General features: G+C 40.6%; 1 protein-coding gene across 1 annotated transcript in view; it reads left to right on the forward strand.

The window, feature by feature from the left end:
- The first annotated feature begins 5264 nt into the window (after nt 1-5264).
- ORMDL3 (ORMDL sphingolipid biosynthesis regulator 3) overlaps nt 5265-16924 on the forward strand; it is a 43906-nt gene continuing 32246 nt past the window's right edge. The window contains exon 1 of the mRNA XM_063138677.1: nt 5265-5425. The gene's annotated coding sequence lies outside the window, so the exon portion shown is untranslated. The remainder of the gene's footprint in view (nt 5426-16924) is intronic.

Consider the following 16924-nt stretch of genomic DNA (forward strand, 5'->3'; position numbering starts at 1 on the left):
AGCCACACAATTTATTTATTTTAATTCCTGCACATCTGCAAGGGTGCATATGCAGGTTTTTTAAAAAAATTAAATAGAAATGGAGCCATGCCCTCCCCACCCTCTTCCCCCCACTCCATGACTTTCTTCTCTTCCTCCCCCCATTCCCTGTTCTTTCCTTGCAAGGGTTTCAGTAGGACTTGTGAGCAGGAAACCTGGTGCGGGGGGGGGGGGGGGAGGGGGCGAGTTAAGGCTGTTTTTGAGGTGCGCAGCTGTGAATAACTACACAATTCATTATTAAATCTGCATTTCTGCACTTCAGCAAAGGTGCACATGTAGAGAGCAGACTCAAATTAAAAACGATCAAACTTATTTTCCCTGTAATTGCAACACTATACTGTGGTTTACTTTATGGCACGTGCTTGCTCTATAAATACAAAAGAAACAACACACGTCACCTTTCGAACTCCTCCTACGTCTCACACAATTACATTATACATTGCTGTGTATATTGACGCCTTATAAATAATGGAGATACTGCACTGTATTTAACATGTGTCTCCACAACAGCAATTTCATTTAAAAAATACTAGCTACAACTGCCTCAGAATCAAGAGGTTCCATTGATGGTTTGGTTAGCCCTTATTGTATAATTCACTGCATGCTTGAGTCCTTACAAAAACATCTGACCACAAGCAACACTTACTGCTTTTGGTAACTGGGTATCAATTAATAAAATGGCACGTTTATTTCAAAATGTGGTGAACTCAGCATAAATTCACACAACCACTGTTCACAAATTTGGAATTACTATTTTTAATTGTTGTTAGTCACCCTGAGTGGTGCAGAAGCACTAGAAGGCCAGGATATAATCTTGTATGTAAATAAATAAATAAATAAATAAATAATACACTTTTATTTAATGCAATAGCTCTTAGTGGATATATAACTGTGTGAGCTTAGCAAGACAGGAAATATACATTGAGGCCAAGGAGCCAAGAAGAGCACCTAAGAGAACAAAGCAAACTGCTGTAATTAAATCTACCTGTGTGATGGAACAAATCACGCACACGCACACCTGTTTCTTGCAAAACACACGCCAGCAAAACAAGTCATTAGATGCAATTCCAAGCCCTTTCAAAATCTCCGTGTAAACGTACCCAAAATGTACCACACAAATGAAATTTAAATATTAATAAACTACATTCTCTTTGTCCCCAAACATCACTGTTGTACCTTTTCATGTTCACATACAATCCTTGGTCTAATTAGGCATGACACCAAACAGGTATAGAGCAGGTTCATGTGACAAGCAGGTGAATGGGAGGCCCTACTGAGCCCTTCCGCCAAATCCCCTCCCATTTGTTTGGTTTTTTTCCTGGCTGAGCTTAAAAAAAAAAGCCCTAATTGGGGGTCAGAGTGAGGGGCTGGTGCTAGGAAATTTATTGGAGAAAAAAGGATCCTGCACCATTGCCTGCCTGCTTCGCTGAATGAAATTGCCATCCACACCTGCTTTATGCCAGCACCACCATCATGACTTGTTAGCTCCATGTAGAAGCACACAGCTTCACAAAAAGAAGACCCAACAGTGGATCCCAGTGGATCATTTACAATAATCAGGCATCTGCCTTTCAATCCAAAGTCCTGAGCTATCAAGCTCCTGTTAATTCGGACGATGGCCTAGGCACCATGCAGAAGGACCCAGGCCAGGGATACTAACGTTCCTGCTCAGTGTGGGTAGTGGAATGAAATGTCAGAGAACAGCTGGGATGATAGCAGTGCAGGTGGCGGAGGGGTGTGTGTTCTTCTTGTTTCTAAGATCACCCTGGGAATCCTCAGCTGCTCCTCTCCCAAACACAGCGTGGGATTGGTATTCCCGCTGCATGAATTCCGGCAAGTGAAAGGCAGGGCTCTCGGACGTGGGACGCATTGGGGGAACTGCAAAGAAATTCTCAGCTGGAATTGCATTCTTTTCAGGAATGAGAGGGTGGTGAAGGGGAAAAATTTGCTAAATGAGTTTGAGAGAGAAGGAGAGCCAAAAGGACTTCAGAGAGGAATGGTGATTTAGCAGCACCTGTAGTTCATTGCGATGAGACTGGCCCTCTGTACATGCCAGCACATGCACCAGTTTTTCACAACGGACATTCTGGAATGCCTTAAAAACATCCGTGGAGATGGTCAGGCACTGGGGCTGTGAGCTAACACGGAGAAAATGGCCTGGTTTGCCCCTGTACCTTTAATATTAACTTGGTCTACAGAAATCAACAGACAAAGCTTTCATGGCATAAAAATCAGTATGATCACTTACAAATGTCTGCAAGCAGAGGAACAGAAGCTGGGAAAGATGTTGGCAGCCCTATTATTTATTATCAGTATATCCATGATGCCTTTCATGGGCCAAAGCCTTCCCAAGGTGGCTCCTGTACAAAGTTAAAATATAAAATGGAGACAGATAAAATCAGTTTATGAAGATTATAAAATAAAAGAAGCAATCTAAAACGTTCTTATCATCCGGTGCATCAATTCTCAGCAGCTGTAAAAGCAATAAAACATCTGAAAACCTTTTCAGTGGTGGCACTCCAGTTGTGGATGCCCTCTCCAGAGAGGCTTGCTAGGCATCTCTACACTGTGGTCTTTATGGCACCAGGTGAAGAAAAACACCCCACAGCGTTTTAGGCCCTCAGTTTTAAAAACAGTGATAGTGTATTTTTAGATCTTTGCACCGCTGCTAACTTTTATTCTTGTTTTTAGTTGTTTTTATTCTGTTTTATAGTTTCTAAGGGAGCAATCCTAGACATTGTTTGAGGTGCTCTAGGATACTGGAGATTCCCCACTCTGACCTTGGAAGGGGGGGAATCAGAGATGTGACCTCCTCCACCCCACCCGGTGGGGAAAGAATTATGTCGGCTACCCTCCAAGCTTGGAATGGCGACCTCGGGGGGGGGGGGGGCGCATTTCCATTGGTGGGTGGAGGCCGGAAAGTCTGGGCCAGGATATGAGCAATTCTGAGTCTCTTCCAGTCTCCTTCCCTCCCCATCTGAAGCATCGTTGCTAGATGGGCAAAAAAGCCCATCTAGTAAAAAATGCTGGCAAGGAAGACGGGGAGGTGAAGACTGCCTCCACTGCACTTCCTGTTCTGCACTGGATAATCAGAATCCTCCAAGTTTGAGCACTTCTGATCATCGAGAGCACAACAGACAGGCCCAATATTTTGATTTACTGTGTTACAATATTTTATGATTTTGTGTTTTGTTTTATGAACTACTCAGAGGGGTTTGGCTGTAGAGCAGTATCAAAACGTAATAAATACATAAAAATCTGACACAACATATTTAAATAAAAGCAGAACAAACCTGAAGGGTTCTCAAGGCTGTTTAAAACCTGACAAGCAAGAGCCCAAACATATATCACTCATGAGTTCCACAACTATCTCTATTATGCAGAAATTCTCCGATCTGAGAATGAGCAATTTAGGAAACAGGATAATTGTTCCTGAGCATTCTGTTGAAAAATACTGGTTTGGCTTTATAAGGTGAGGGGTGGATTTTTTTTCATGAGCCATTTCTCTCTCACACACACTCACATACATACCTAAAAACGGCAATTTTTGCACCAAAATGAAATTTCAAAAATTGAATGAAGGCCAAGCCAAAAGCAAGCCAAGAGCAGATCAGGGGGGTCATTCCTAATTACTTTCCCAATTCCCAACCAGATCCTGCCCCCAAATTTAATGAATTCCCCATTAATTAATTACTTCATTTGTCGATCAACATTACCTCCATAAATAAAATTTGAAATAAAATAAAGTGGTGCACAATTCCATTGGGTGGTGAGTGTGTTAAAATGCTGGGTGGGTGGAGAGTGGGACAGAGGAGATAAGAGGAAAGGGGGCAAGGAAGCAGATTAGTAAGGGAAACCCACACTATGCACCACAGCCCAAGACAGAGACCTACACAAAGATCTAGGGGCAGATCACACGCACATGCGCACACAAGACCAAGATCTTGTACAGTACCATGTACATTGATAGTGCTATATAAATAATAAATAAACAAATAATAATCTAATACAGACTTGTGGTACCTGCAGAAAAATCTCCTACTGAGAAGGGCAAAACCCACTTTTCCCCTCTTTGTTTCTTGTCCACTCTTCTCCCTCCTGAAGGAAAATTGCTCCCATTCCTTACAATTTCCAGGTCCAGGTTACCTGCGGGATCACCTTCTCCCATACAGTCCGCCCAGCACACTCAGGTCCTCTGGGGTGAACTTACTTCAGTCAGCTAAAACTAGGCTGACATCAGTTTCCCAGAGGACCTTTTCTTCTGTCGCCCCCAGATTGTGGAATGACCTGCCGGAGGAGATTCGTAAAATTAACTCTGTGTGATTTTAAGGCAGCTTTAAAGACTAGCCTTTTCCGGCAGGCCTATCCAGATCACTGTAAAATCAAGAATTTTTTAAGATGTATTCCTGTTCTAATGTTGTTCCCCGCCTCGATCCAAAGGGAGAGGCGGGTAAGAAATAAATAAATAAATTATTATTATTATTATTATTATTATTATTATTATTATTATTATTATTATTATTATTAAGCTTAGGGAGGAAAGCTTCAATTGGCATCATAGGAAGGCTCTCTCCCCCTCCCCTCCCCTCCCCTCCCCCAGCTTAATTTCCATTAGGGAAGAGTATTCTTGGGGCCATATCACACAGGGAGGGGAAGGTTAACTGCAGTCTCCTCTGAACCCCACCCCGCACCGCATGGCAAATACGGCAACCTTTTAAAAACCCTCCCATTGACATAATGGAAATATTTTTTCCTAAGTTAAATTACCATTCAGTGGGGATTTGGGGGGCGTTATGCAGCTTTTGGGGAGGGTTGACCCTCCCCCCCAGTTCTAAACCCCCTTGAAAATTGCCCCCTGCATGTCAAAAGTCTGTGGGGGGGGGGAATTCCATTGGTACCAATGGACACTCAGGATCCTGGGGAACAGGCACGGTCCATCAACCCAGCAAGGAACAAACATCCTCTGTGTGTTATAGAAAAATCATCACGTCTGGGGACATGTCTAGTTTTCCACATGGCAGGATTTATTTATTTATTTATTTTTGTATGGCGGTATTACCTGAGCCCCCGACTGCAGGGAAGAAAAATAACCTAGCTCTTTCGGCAGCTCCTCCCACCGCTAATATTACCTTTGAAGAAATTTGGGAGTTGCGTGTGTATCAGCTGCTCCCTTGAGAACTACATTTCCCAACATGCCCCAGTGTCTGCTGGTGATGATGCGTTTGGAGAGGAGGTGCTGCAAAAGCTCCGTGCTGTGTTGTCAGCTCTTGAGAAGTCTAAGCTGCGGGGGTCTTTCGAGGGAGAGAAAGACCCCCCCCCTCCGCTCTTCCAGGCAACTCACAACAGGGGCCAAAGGGGGAAGTCTTGTTCCTGTCTGTATTGAAAGGTAAGTGAGGGGCATGGCGCGGATAGAATAGGAGAAGAAGGGTCAGACTGCTTCAGCATGAAAGCTAGCCAGAAACACTGCTGGGGGCGGGGTTGGTGTGTGTGAGTAGGTGTGTGTGTCTGTCTGTCTTTGGTAGTAAACATAATCAGGAAACGCGAGGCAGTAAGAAAGGAAGTTTAAAACCTGGGCCCTTTGTATGTGTCGTGAGGAGGAGTATCTTGGAAGGAGGGGATGCAGAGATGTGACAAGGGGAGCACATATTGGTGCTCCTAAGAAGGGGTGGATGGATTAACGAGCGGTCTTGTGGGAGAAGGGTGCGCGCGCGCGTTTGGGAAAGAGACAAGTTATATGTGAGTGACTGTATCACAAAAGTGATGTCTCGTTTGGAGAAGCTGGTGGGTGGTTTAAAGTTTAAATGGGAGAGGAAGATGACAGCATCTCAAAAGTTGGGAGTAAAGTACCTGTTTTTTGTTTTGCTTCCTCTTGTGCTGTTGGACCTAATTGGGAGACTGGCCTGGTTCAGACAACACGCTAAACCATGCTGCTTAATCACAAAATGGTTAATGGAATGGTTTAGTGTGTTGTCTGAACCAGGGCAGTGTAGAAAAATCTGCAGTGTAGCCAAGGAGAAGCAGGCCTCGATGTTGTGGGGTACACACACACACCACACACACTGTGCCCCTTTTCTGTGTGTCAGAACCCATGACTAAATTTAGATCCTGGGAATTATGAGTCATTAAACTCCAGTATTACACTCACTGACGAAATCCTGGAGAACAGACAAGAAGGGGCAGAATGAGATCTTGAGTTATCCAAAAAAGCACAAGGGATTAGGACAGGAAGGGGAGAGAAATTGCTTGAAATGGCTGGAAAAAACACAAAGTTTCACAGCATGGCTGTAAAAATATGAAGAGAGTGATCCCATGTTGTATCCCAGTTTGGGTGGTGGTGGTTGTGTGTACAGAAAATGTGTGCATCTGCATGATATATGGGGTGGGGTATGTGTGTAACTTCCTTGGCGCACCCAATTCCTATCTACATTGGATGAGAAGATGGTGGCTGAATGGGCATAGTATTCACTGGTGCCATTACAGCAGGGCTTGGGGACAGATGTCCAAGACCTCACTCAATAGAATGAGCAGGAGGGCCCCCAAATGCAGCAGGGGTGGATTACCACATTCTGAAGTGAAATGTAAAGGGCAGGAGCTATAAGACAGTCTAAAAATACCTACCTGTACCACCAACAGCTCTGCTGCCTTTGGCCTCTTTTCCGGGTCTGATGCAAGCAAACAATAAGAGGTGCACACACACAAAAAGCATTTTGAAGAGCACATCGCTAATAATATCAAAGCCAACAATAAAGAATTCTTTAATTATATCAGAAGTAGGAAATCAGCTAGGGAAGCTGTTGGACCTTTGGATGACAATGGAGTTAAGGGAGTACTAAAGGAGGACAGGGAGATCGCAGAGAAGCTGAATGAATTCTTTGCAGAGGATACAGGACAGATGCCTATGCCTGAACTGATGTTTTCAGGAAGGGAGTCTGAGGAACTGAGGCAAATAGTGGTGACAAAAGATGAAGTTCTCAACCTTACTGACAAATTGAAAGCAAATAAATCACCAGGCCCAGATGGTATACATCCTAGAGTTCTCAAAGAACTCAAATATGAAATTGTGGACCTCCTCACAAAAATATGCAACATGTCCCTAAGCTCAGCCTCTGTACCAGAAGACTGGAAGATGGCCAATATAATACCATTTTTTTAAAAAAGGGATGCAGGGGGATCCGGAAAATTACAGACCAGTTAGCTTGACATCTGTTCCACGTAAATTGGTTGAAAGCATTAGTAAAGACAAGCACATAGAAAGGCATGTCCTGCTGAAGAAGAATCAACATAGCTTCCGCAAAGGCAAGTCCTGTCTCACTAATCTTCTAGAATTCTTTGAGCGTGTCAACGAACATGTAGACAGGAGTGATCCAGTGGACATTGTTTATTTGGACTTCCAAAACGCTTTTGATAAAGTCCCTCACCAAAGCCTCCTGAACAAACTTAGCAGTCATGGAGTAAGAGGAGAGGTCCTCTTATGGATCAGTAACTGGTTAAAAAACAGAAAGCAGGAATAAATGGTCAATTCTCACCTGTGAGGGAAGGTTACAACAACTGGGATTGTTTAGCTTGGAAAAAAGGAGGCTAAGGGTAGGTTTACAGAATTATGCATGATGTGGAGAATGTGAATGGGAGACATTTTTCTCCCTCTCTCAAAATACTAGAACCCGGGGTCATCCCATGAAGCTGATTGGTGAGAGATTCAGGATAAATAAAAGGAAGTACTTCTTCACACAGTGCATAGTTAAATTATTCGTGATAGCTACCAATTTGGATAGATTTAAAAAGGGGTTGGATAAATTCCTGGAGGAGAAGGCTATCAGTGGCTACTAGCCCTGATGGTTGTGTGCTATCTCCAGTATTCGAGGCAATAAGCCTGTGTGCACCTGCTGGGGAACATGAGTGGGAGGGTGCTGTTGCACCATGTCCTGCTTTGTTGGTCCCTGGCGAACGGCTGGTTGGCCCCTGTGTGAACAGAGTGGACCCTCGGTCTGATCCAGCATGGCCCTTCTTATGTTCTTATGATGTGTGTGGTGAGGCTTCCAGCTCCCTTGACCCAACTGCCTTATGTATATTTGTCCATTTGGCTTCAAAAGTGCTGACCTCAAGTGTTGGATCTGAACTGTTTGTTCCCAAGGCAGAATATTACCCTGACTAACACACGCTGCTGATACACCTGGTCAAAACTTCCCATGCTGCTGCTGGATAAAGTTAAATACTGTTTCTGGTCAGAGTCAGCTGGTTTCTCCTTTTCCTTAATGTTTATCTACAATAGAACGTGCTGGAGCATCTTGGAGGTGGATAAGGGATTTTTTGTCATCGAAGAGAATGTAGATCAGTACAATTTAGCAATGAAGAGGTTAAGAAGATAAGGCTTAGGAGAAAGCAAGCCAGGCTGACCAAAACAAATTGTGTTGTCGATACTAATATGGGAGGAGAAACTGGAGCCAGACCAGCAATTTATATGCAAAATCTTTAACCCAAAATCCTTGAGCAATAAAGGAGTTGGGGCGGGGGACACATTTAGCAAAACTACAGGAGAGCCCGACTGCAGATTCATGACTGCTTACTTGGATTTTCTGTTCAAAAAGAAGCAGAACAAAAGTTGCCTATATATGTCAGAAATGTTATTTGGGGCACTATTTGCCGGAGTTTCATAAGCAAGAGATTGGTCACAATCATTTTCACTCTGCCCTACTTGGATCACACCTCAGTTTGGATACTTTCCTCCTACTCAGTTAGATAACTAGAGTTATACTGTAAAAGTCAATTTAGAAAGAGATGCCACGATCACAAACGATGCTGTAGTTAAAGAATCACAGACCAGCAGAGTGGGAAGAGTCCTTAATAGTCCAATGCTATGGTACACAGTGTCCAGGAATGAAAAGCAGGTACCCATTGAACACAATTGTATGTGACATCACAAGCTATGTAGCCCCCGGGGAAGGTATAACTATGCTGTGCATGAGTTGTGAGTGGGCAGAGGTGGTGATAGACCAAGGGAATGAAGCAATTGCCACCCATGGACTTGGCAATTGTCCAAGACTTGGATGGAGTCAGACCATCTAGGCCAGCCTTTCCCAACCTTGATTCTCCAGATACTGTTGCACTTCTCTGCCCATCATCCGCAACAATTGCCCAAGTTGGCTGGGGATGGTATTTCAGCAACATTTGGAGATCCAAGGCTGGGAAAGGCTGATCGCTCTGTATTGCCTGCTCTGATTTGCAGTACTGCTGCTCCAGCATTTATTTATTTATTTATTTATTTATTACATTTTTATACCGCCCAATAGCCGAAGCTCTCTGGGCGGTTCACAAAAATTAAAACCATCATAAAACAACCAACAAGTTAAAAATACAAATACAAAATACAATATAAAAAGCACAACCAGGATAAAACCACGCAGCAAAATTGATATAAGGTTAAAATACAGAGTTAAAACAGTATAATTTAAATTTAAGTTAAAATTAAGTGTTAAAATACTGAGAGAATAAAAAGGTCTTCAGCTGGCGACGAAAGCAGTACAGTGTAGGTGCCAGGCGGACCTCTCTGGGGAGCTCATTCCACAACCGGGGTGCCACAGCGGAGAAAGCCCTCCTCCTAGTAGCCACCTGCCTCACTTCCTTTGGCAGGGGCTCACGGAGAAGGGCCCCTGTAGATGATCTTAAGGTCCGGGTAGGTACATATGGGAGGAGGCGTTCCTTCAAATAACCTGGCCCCAAACCGTTTAGAGCATCTCTCCCAGGCAGTTCTGCTGCCTTGAACTTAGGAGCTTCTGCAAACCCAAGTGTGAACTCTGCCACTGATGCTCAGCCCTGTCTCCTGCGTCACACTCCAGAGCCACACTCTGGCTAAACAGAGCTTTAAAAGATGGTTTAGGGTGGTATTTACCAGGCCAGCCCCCTTAACTCACTTTTTGCAATTTAATATTGCTGCAGTAATATCGTCAAATTTTTGAATGAAGACTCTTTAAAAAAAAAAAAGTGCAACTATATGTAATGTTTGTTTAAATTTGTATCCCAGCTTTCAGTTACCATGCTCAAAGCTAATTAAAATTGCATTAAAACAGTTAGGTTACCTCAGTACAAAACATTCCACTCCTCAGGTAAGGCTGTTGAACTGGCTCCCTCACACAGAAAATATGACTTCTAAATGAAAGGGAGCTCTCGCTTAAAATAGTTTGCTAAGCAAATAAAGAAGAATAAATGTTAGATTTCAGAAGTTTCAGTTTCTGTCAGGGGTAAGCTGTGTGGTATTCACGCTCGATACTCTTGTCTTTTGTTGCAGTTAACTGGAACTTGAGTTGTGCAATTTAACTCAGTGTGTTCAGGGGCCCAGTGAAACCAAAATGCTAGAACGGGAGCACAGGCAGGCCACGCAAATCAAATATTTGCTCAGAACGGCCATGGGGGTGGGGTGGGGTGGGTGGATGGCTCCTCACTGTGTTTCAGATTATGTGTGATTATGTATCAGGAGCACCTCTGGATGGATAGATAGATAGATAGATGGTTGGTTGTTCATCCCTTTTTAACCGCTTTTCCCATTGACCGATTCTCATGAAACACACTTCACTGGAAAGCTCTTGACCCACAGATTCCGCAAATAACAACTATACTTCAAAGTTGGGACTTTTAAAGAATTAGGCTATCTTATATAACAATGTGTTGTGACTTTTTATTTTTAATATAAAAAGTATAATTAAATAAACATAATTCATTGCAAATTGGAGCAAAATGGAATAGGAGCACAAAGTCTCTGTACACCTTTATAAACACAGGTGCGGGCCAAAGTATAATGATATGCCAGTAACATACAGCCTGTAAACAAATCATTAAGGGATTAAGAGACATTTACAGTTAAAAGTAACCCAGTCAAAGTTTAGTTATTGCTCAGAAAGGAAGTCTCCAGCTGTTAAATTTAACAAAAATTAAATTAAATCTTTCGTAAGGTTTGATTTTGCTCTGTGACCTGTGTTTGCAGGGAACCAACTTGTTTCTAGACAAATGACTGAATGATTTAGACTGCAATCCAGTTTTTGATGCTGCTGCTCTAAATAATTGCACAGAAGTACAGCTACACCATTCCCTCAAGTTCTTTAGCCATGATGTTCATCTTCTTAACATTGATCTTTTTCCTTCAATTTTCCCTTGTATAATAAGTTGGACTAGGGTATATTTTTCTTCTCAAATAATATGACCAAGATATTCCCATTTTCTTTTGATGGTGTTTATTAATTCTTTTGGTTTATTTGCCCTATGTAGTATGTCCTCATTTGTTTTTCAGTCAGTCCATGGTATCTTCAACATACGTTATACCCACATTTCAAAAGTTTCAATTTGCTCAAATTGTTTTTCTTAAGTGTCCAAGCCTCCACTCCATAAGATAATATTGAAAACCACAGCATCTTACCATCTGAGTCCTTTGTGTAAGATTAAGGTCCCGATTACATGGCGGTTGTTTCATTTTGACGAACACTGTTCCTGCCATCTCTATTCTTGTGTCTATCTCTTGTGTTTGATCATTACCTTCATTGAGCCAAGTTCCTAGGTATTTATATTTTGTGACCCGCTCGATTGGCACATTATTTGTTGTGTCGTTAGGCACAGTCGAAAACTTTTTGCTTATTACCATATATTTCATTTCCTTGAGATTCATTTTGAGTCCATAATCATTACTCACTTCATTGATCCGATCTAGTAGTTTTGTAAATCAGATAGGTTGTCTGTCATCACCATGGTGTCATCAGCACATTGAACTGTGTTAATTACCTTTCCATTAATGTTTATCCTAGCTATTTGTTCGGCAAGTGTTTCGTTAAATATAGCTTCAAAATACAAATTGAACAGCATAGGTGATAGAATGCAACCCTCTCTCACTCCTCTTTGGAGCTGAACTTCTTCAGATAACTCTCCATCTATCCGAACTGAAGCTGAAGTAACCCCGTTTTTTAATTTGTTTCTTTGCTTTGTTAGAGTTCTATACAAAACTATGAATTTGTACACACACATACAACATATAAACTGGCTTTCCCTGATTTTGTCACGCTACAATTCTCATCATCCCTGACAATTATTTCTTCTAGCTGGGGTGATGGGAGTTGTAGTGCAGCACATCTGGAAGTCAGTTAGGTTGGAGAAGGCTGAGGAATTATAAACAAACAAATATACGTGTGTGTAGATTCAACGTCGCCTGTCCTTTTACGCTTCAACACAAAGTAAATAAATTCCTTGCAATGTCTGTCCTTGTAGTTGCCTGTTAATAGAACTTAAGGCAGGAGCCATTCTTTAGACAGACTACTCTGGTGCCAGCTGTTGCTTTTGTGTGCTCTACACAGTTAGCTCCACTATTTTAGACTTTTTAACAACTAGTTTTTCTAATATGAAGTTACTTTTGTTTTCCACTGGCTTGTGCACCAAGAACATCCCCTCGGATGACCTTAGTGACCGGGCAGGTTGGTAGGGGAGAAGGCACTCTCTTAGGTATCCTGGTCCCAAGTTGTTTAGGGCTTTGTACACAAGTACACGAACCTTAAACCTTTTTATCATGGTGAAGATGCTGTCTTGGGGCCAAACTACATGTGATCAGCAACTTTGCCTAGTTTTCTAAAAAGAAAGAAAGAAAGGGTAGCCATGGTGGGCTATAATCTTGAGTAGAGGACCAGATGTGGTTGGGTGGGACAGATGACACATCCCTGTATCCTTCTCCCTTGTGTGACAAAAAACAGCCAGGGAAGGGGGTACTTTTTGAGAGGAAAAATGGGAAATGGTTAAGCATCAGCAGTTTTTTGTTCAAGAGAGGAGCTCTTCTAGTTGTTTTTCCATAACAAAATAAGCGAAAATAAACATGTAGTTTGATTTTCCGTGTAGTTTGGCTTGTGCAATAGCAAACATCGTGCGATTTGCATATAAATAAAACCATGTTTTAAAATAAGAAATCCCAAACTGACATTTTTTCCCAAGAGCAATGAAAAGAAAGAACGCTCAAATTTGCCAGTATTATACTACATTCCTCATCCCATGCAAGGCATGCATTTCTAATGTAATGGTATTGCAGATTTGGAAGAGGCACAAAGACCATCCACTATAATCACCTCTCCCAAAAAGAGCTACTCCTAACTCATCAGTGCTCTCCCACTCCACTTCTCAGATTTACCTGTACAATCCGGACCAGAGCATCCCACAAGTAAAGAGCCGGGATATGAAAGAAAAGTGGCTTAAGGGCTGGCTACAGGCAACAATTTTCAAGAATGCTGGAGGCATTTGTATCCCATGATGTATATGCACCTTTCTTATAATAATGCGAGCAATTTGAGGGCAAGTCATAGAATCATAGAATAGCAGAGTTGGGTTTTTTTATTTTTTTATTTTTTAAAAATTTTATTTAAACATACACATTTACATTATCACAAAAAAAAATAACATACTACATAATATTGAAATGTTGAATACATAATATCTTATCTAAATAACATAATCAAAATTAACATACAAGTGCACCCCCCACCTCGGGATCTCATTCCTGATTCCAAAATCTCATACTTTCTTCTGCTGGTGGTTTCCCACTTCCCTTAGAAAACACAAATATTAGGAACTGTTTCCAAATTCCTTCAAAATCATTTGATTTAGCTATAGCTCGTCTCCATTTAATATTACATGTCAATTTATCATTAATAGCTATATCCCATACTTCTTTATACCATTCTTCAATAGAATATTCCCCTTGAATCTTCCAGTTCCTAGCTACAATCAATCTTGCTGCAGTCAGCAAATTCGTTATCAATTCCTTGATTTCCTTTTTACATTTCAAATCTTCAAATAGTGACAGTAATGCAACTTTTGGTGTTCGTTCTATCTTCATTTCCACAATTTCTTCAATCTCCAAAAACACCATCTTCCAAAATTTTTGAACATAGTTGCATTCCCACCACATATGTAAATACGTTCCTTTACTCCCACATCCTCTCCAACAGTTTGCTGATTGCTGATTATTTATCTTATTCAATCTAACCGGAGTTAGGTACCACCTCCATATAATTTTAAAACAATTCTCTTTTATTCTTACTGACATATTTCTCAACGCTCTTTGTTTCCATAGTCCCTCCCAGCCCTGTTGTCCTATTTGTACATTCAAATCTGTCTCCCAAACCATTTTGCCTGAATTATCCATCAACCCTTTCTCCACCAGTATTCTATATATTTCACTCATCAACCCTTTTAACACTGTTCTTTTCTCCCTATCATTTTCTTTAACTATTAATTCCTCAAACTTCATCAATTCTCTACAATCTCCGTTATCTCTTACCCACTTTTTAGTCCACTGTTCTAATTGCCAATAATTTAACCAAGTTAATTTTTTATCTTTAAGGACCTCTTCCATATCCTCTCTTGTATTCATTCCTCTTAACCATTCCCTTAATTTCATTTTATTTTTTTCTATTAAAACTTTACTTAATCTACTCTTTAATTCCTCCGGGAAATTCTTTAACATTATTACCGGTGACAAAGGGGAGCCGCTTGGAAGCAGCTCCCCTTTATATTTACTCCAAATTTCCCAGTGAGACCTCAAAAGCAGGTTATCTATACTTTCTACCCATTTTTTTCCCTTCCCTAAAAAAAACATTTTCCAAATTAATCTCTATATTACTTGTAGTTTTATCCTCCATCCAATCTAATTCTCCTATTCCTGTAATTGCCTCCACAATATGTCTTAATCTGTTAGCTACATAATGTAGTTTAATATTTGGGAGACCCAATCCTCCCTTTTTTTGACTTAAATACCATTTACTTTTATTTACCCTCGCTTTCTTATCACCATTACAATAATTATTTATAATACTTTGCCAACTTTTTATCTCTAATTCTGAAATTTTTATTGGTAGCATCCTAAACACAAAATTAATCTTTGCTAAAATCTTCATTTTTATTAACGCTATTCTTCCAAACCAGGATAAATTTAATCTTTTATATTTTTCCAATTTTGCTAAAATTTCTTTTTTTAACACTTTTAAATTCTCTTTCTCCAAACTCTCTAACTTCTGCGTAATTTTTATTCCCAAATATTTAATCTGATTCTTAACTCTCATTTCTCTTCCCTTTTCTTCTCAATCCTTCTCTTCCTTTTTAGTATAATTAAACAACATCATTTCTGATTTGGACCAGTTTATTCTTAACCCAGTAATATCCTCAAATTCTCTCAATTGCTGTTTAATTCTCCCCATCTTTTCTATTGGATTCTTAATAGTTAGCAGCATGTCATCTGCAAACATATTCAGTTTAATTTTTTTCATACTACCTATTCCTTCAATCTCCTCATCTTCTCGTATTGCATTCGCCAATAATTCCATTACCATTACAAACAGGACCGGCAAGAGTGGACATCCTTGCCTTGTCCCTCTGGCTAGTCGTATCTTATCTGTCACACCATCATTCACTACCACTACAGCTGTATTTTGAGAGTACAACTGTTCTATTATAGCTTTAAATTTATTTCCAAATCCCATTTTATTTAAAACCATCTTTAAAGCTTGCCAGCTCAAACAGTCAAAAGCCTTAAAAATATCCAATGCCAAAATTCCAGCTTTAACCTTAGACTTATTTATCACCTGTATTACATTTAAAACTCTTCCCACTAAATTGTGCATTTGTCTGCCTGCTACAAATTCACATTGATCCTCCCCTATATATACATCTATAAATTTGTTCAACCGCCTTGCTAAAATAGTTGAAAATTTTTTAGCATCTTGGTTTATTAATGAAATAGGTCTATATGAATCAGGGACAGTCAAATCTTTGTCTGGTTTTGGTATTAAAGTTATTAATGAATGTTCCCATGATTCTGGTGTTCTTTCTCCTTCCAATATGGAGTTGTACAGCTTCAATAATTTCGGTACTAAAAAAGTCTTAAAATCCTTATAATATTCTGAGCCTAAACCATCTACCCCCGGTGATTTACCCATTTTCAAATTCTCAATTACTTCTTCTACTTCTCTTTGCGTTATTACCTTCTCCATTAACTCTTTATGTTCTATTTTTAGTCCCTTCTTTATATACTTTTCTATATATGCTTCCAACTTCTGTTTTTGAGTGTCCTTACCCTTATACAATTCTTGATAAAATTCTTGGAAAATTTTTATTTTACCCTTCATTATATGACAATAATTCCCTTGTTTATCCTTCAATATTCCTATCCCATTCCTGGCTTTTTCCTTTCCAAAGGGGGGCGGAGCTGGACGCCATGATGGGTAAGATTTCTCCTTGAGACTCCCGTACGGGGAGATCTGAGAACTTAATTATCTCATTCAAAAAGGCATGGGTCGTCAATGAAAATGAAGGGAAATGATTATGACTTTTAAGTGAGGGTGAAAATCTTGTTTTTGGAAGCAGAATCAATATAAGGAGGGAGAAAAGCAGCCCGGTGTTTCTGGCTGTAAATTAGTCAGACGGAACGGAGGGGGGAGTGATGAAAATGAAACTGGCTTTGTGAATGTCAGAGCTCTTTCGTATCCCAGTCTGATAAAGACGGTGAATTACACTCCTTATCTGAGAAGAATGTCTAATTGGCAGTAAATTCACCCTTTAAAAAGCATCGAAGGAGGAAGTGTTTATCTGCGTAGAAAAAGAGACGGTGCGGAGTGTATACGGGACATTAAGTGAGAGTCAAAAATAGATCCATGCCGAATGTTAGAAAATAATAATAAAAAAAACCCTGGGAAGGCTACAAAACGCCCCTCTAATCATAATTTGGCCCGTCTTGAGAAACTGTCTACAGAAGAAGTTACACAAAGTAGTGGAAGTGAAAGCGAGAGCGGCAGTTCTGTCAAGATGGCGGAGAAACCTGGCATGGTGCCAACTTCAACTACAATGGAAGATCTGAAGAGGCTGATTTTGGACA

This window comes from Elgaria multicarinata, chromosome 11 (assembly GCF_023053635.1).
Source record: "Elgaria multicarinata webbii isolate HBS135686 ecotype San Diego chromosome 11, rElgMul1.1.pri, whole genome shotgun sequence".
Classification (NCBI taxonomy): Eukaryota; Metazoa; Chordata; class Lepidosauria; order Squamata; family Anguidae; genus Elgaria; species Elgaria multicarinata.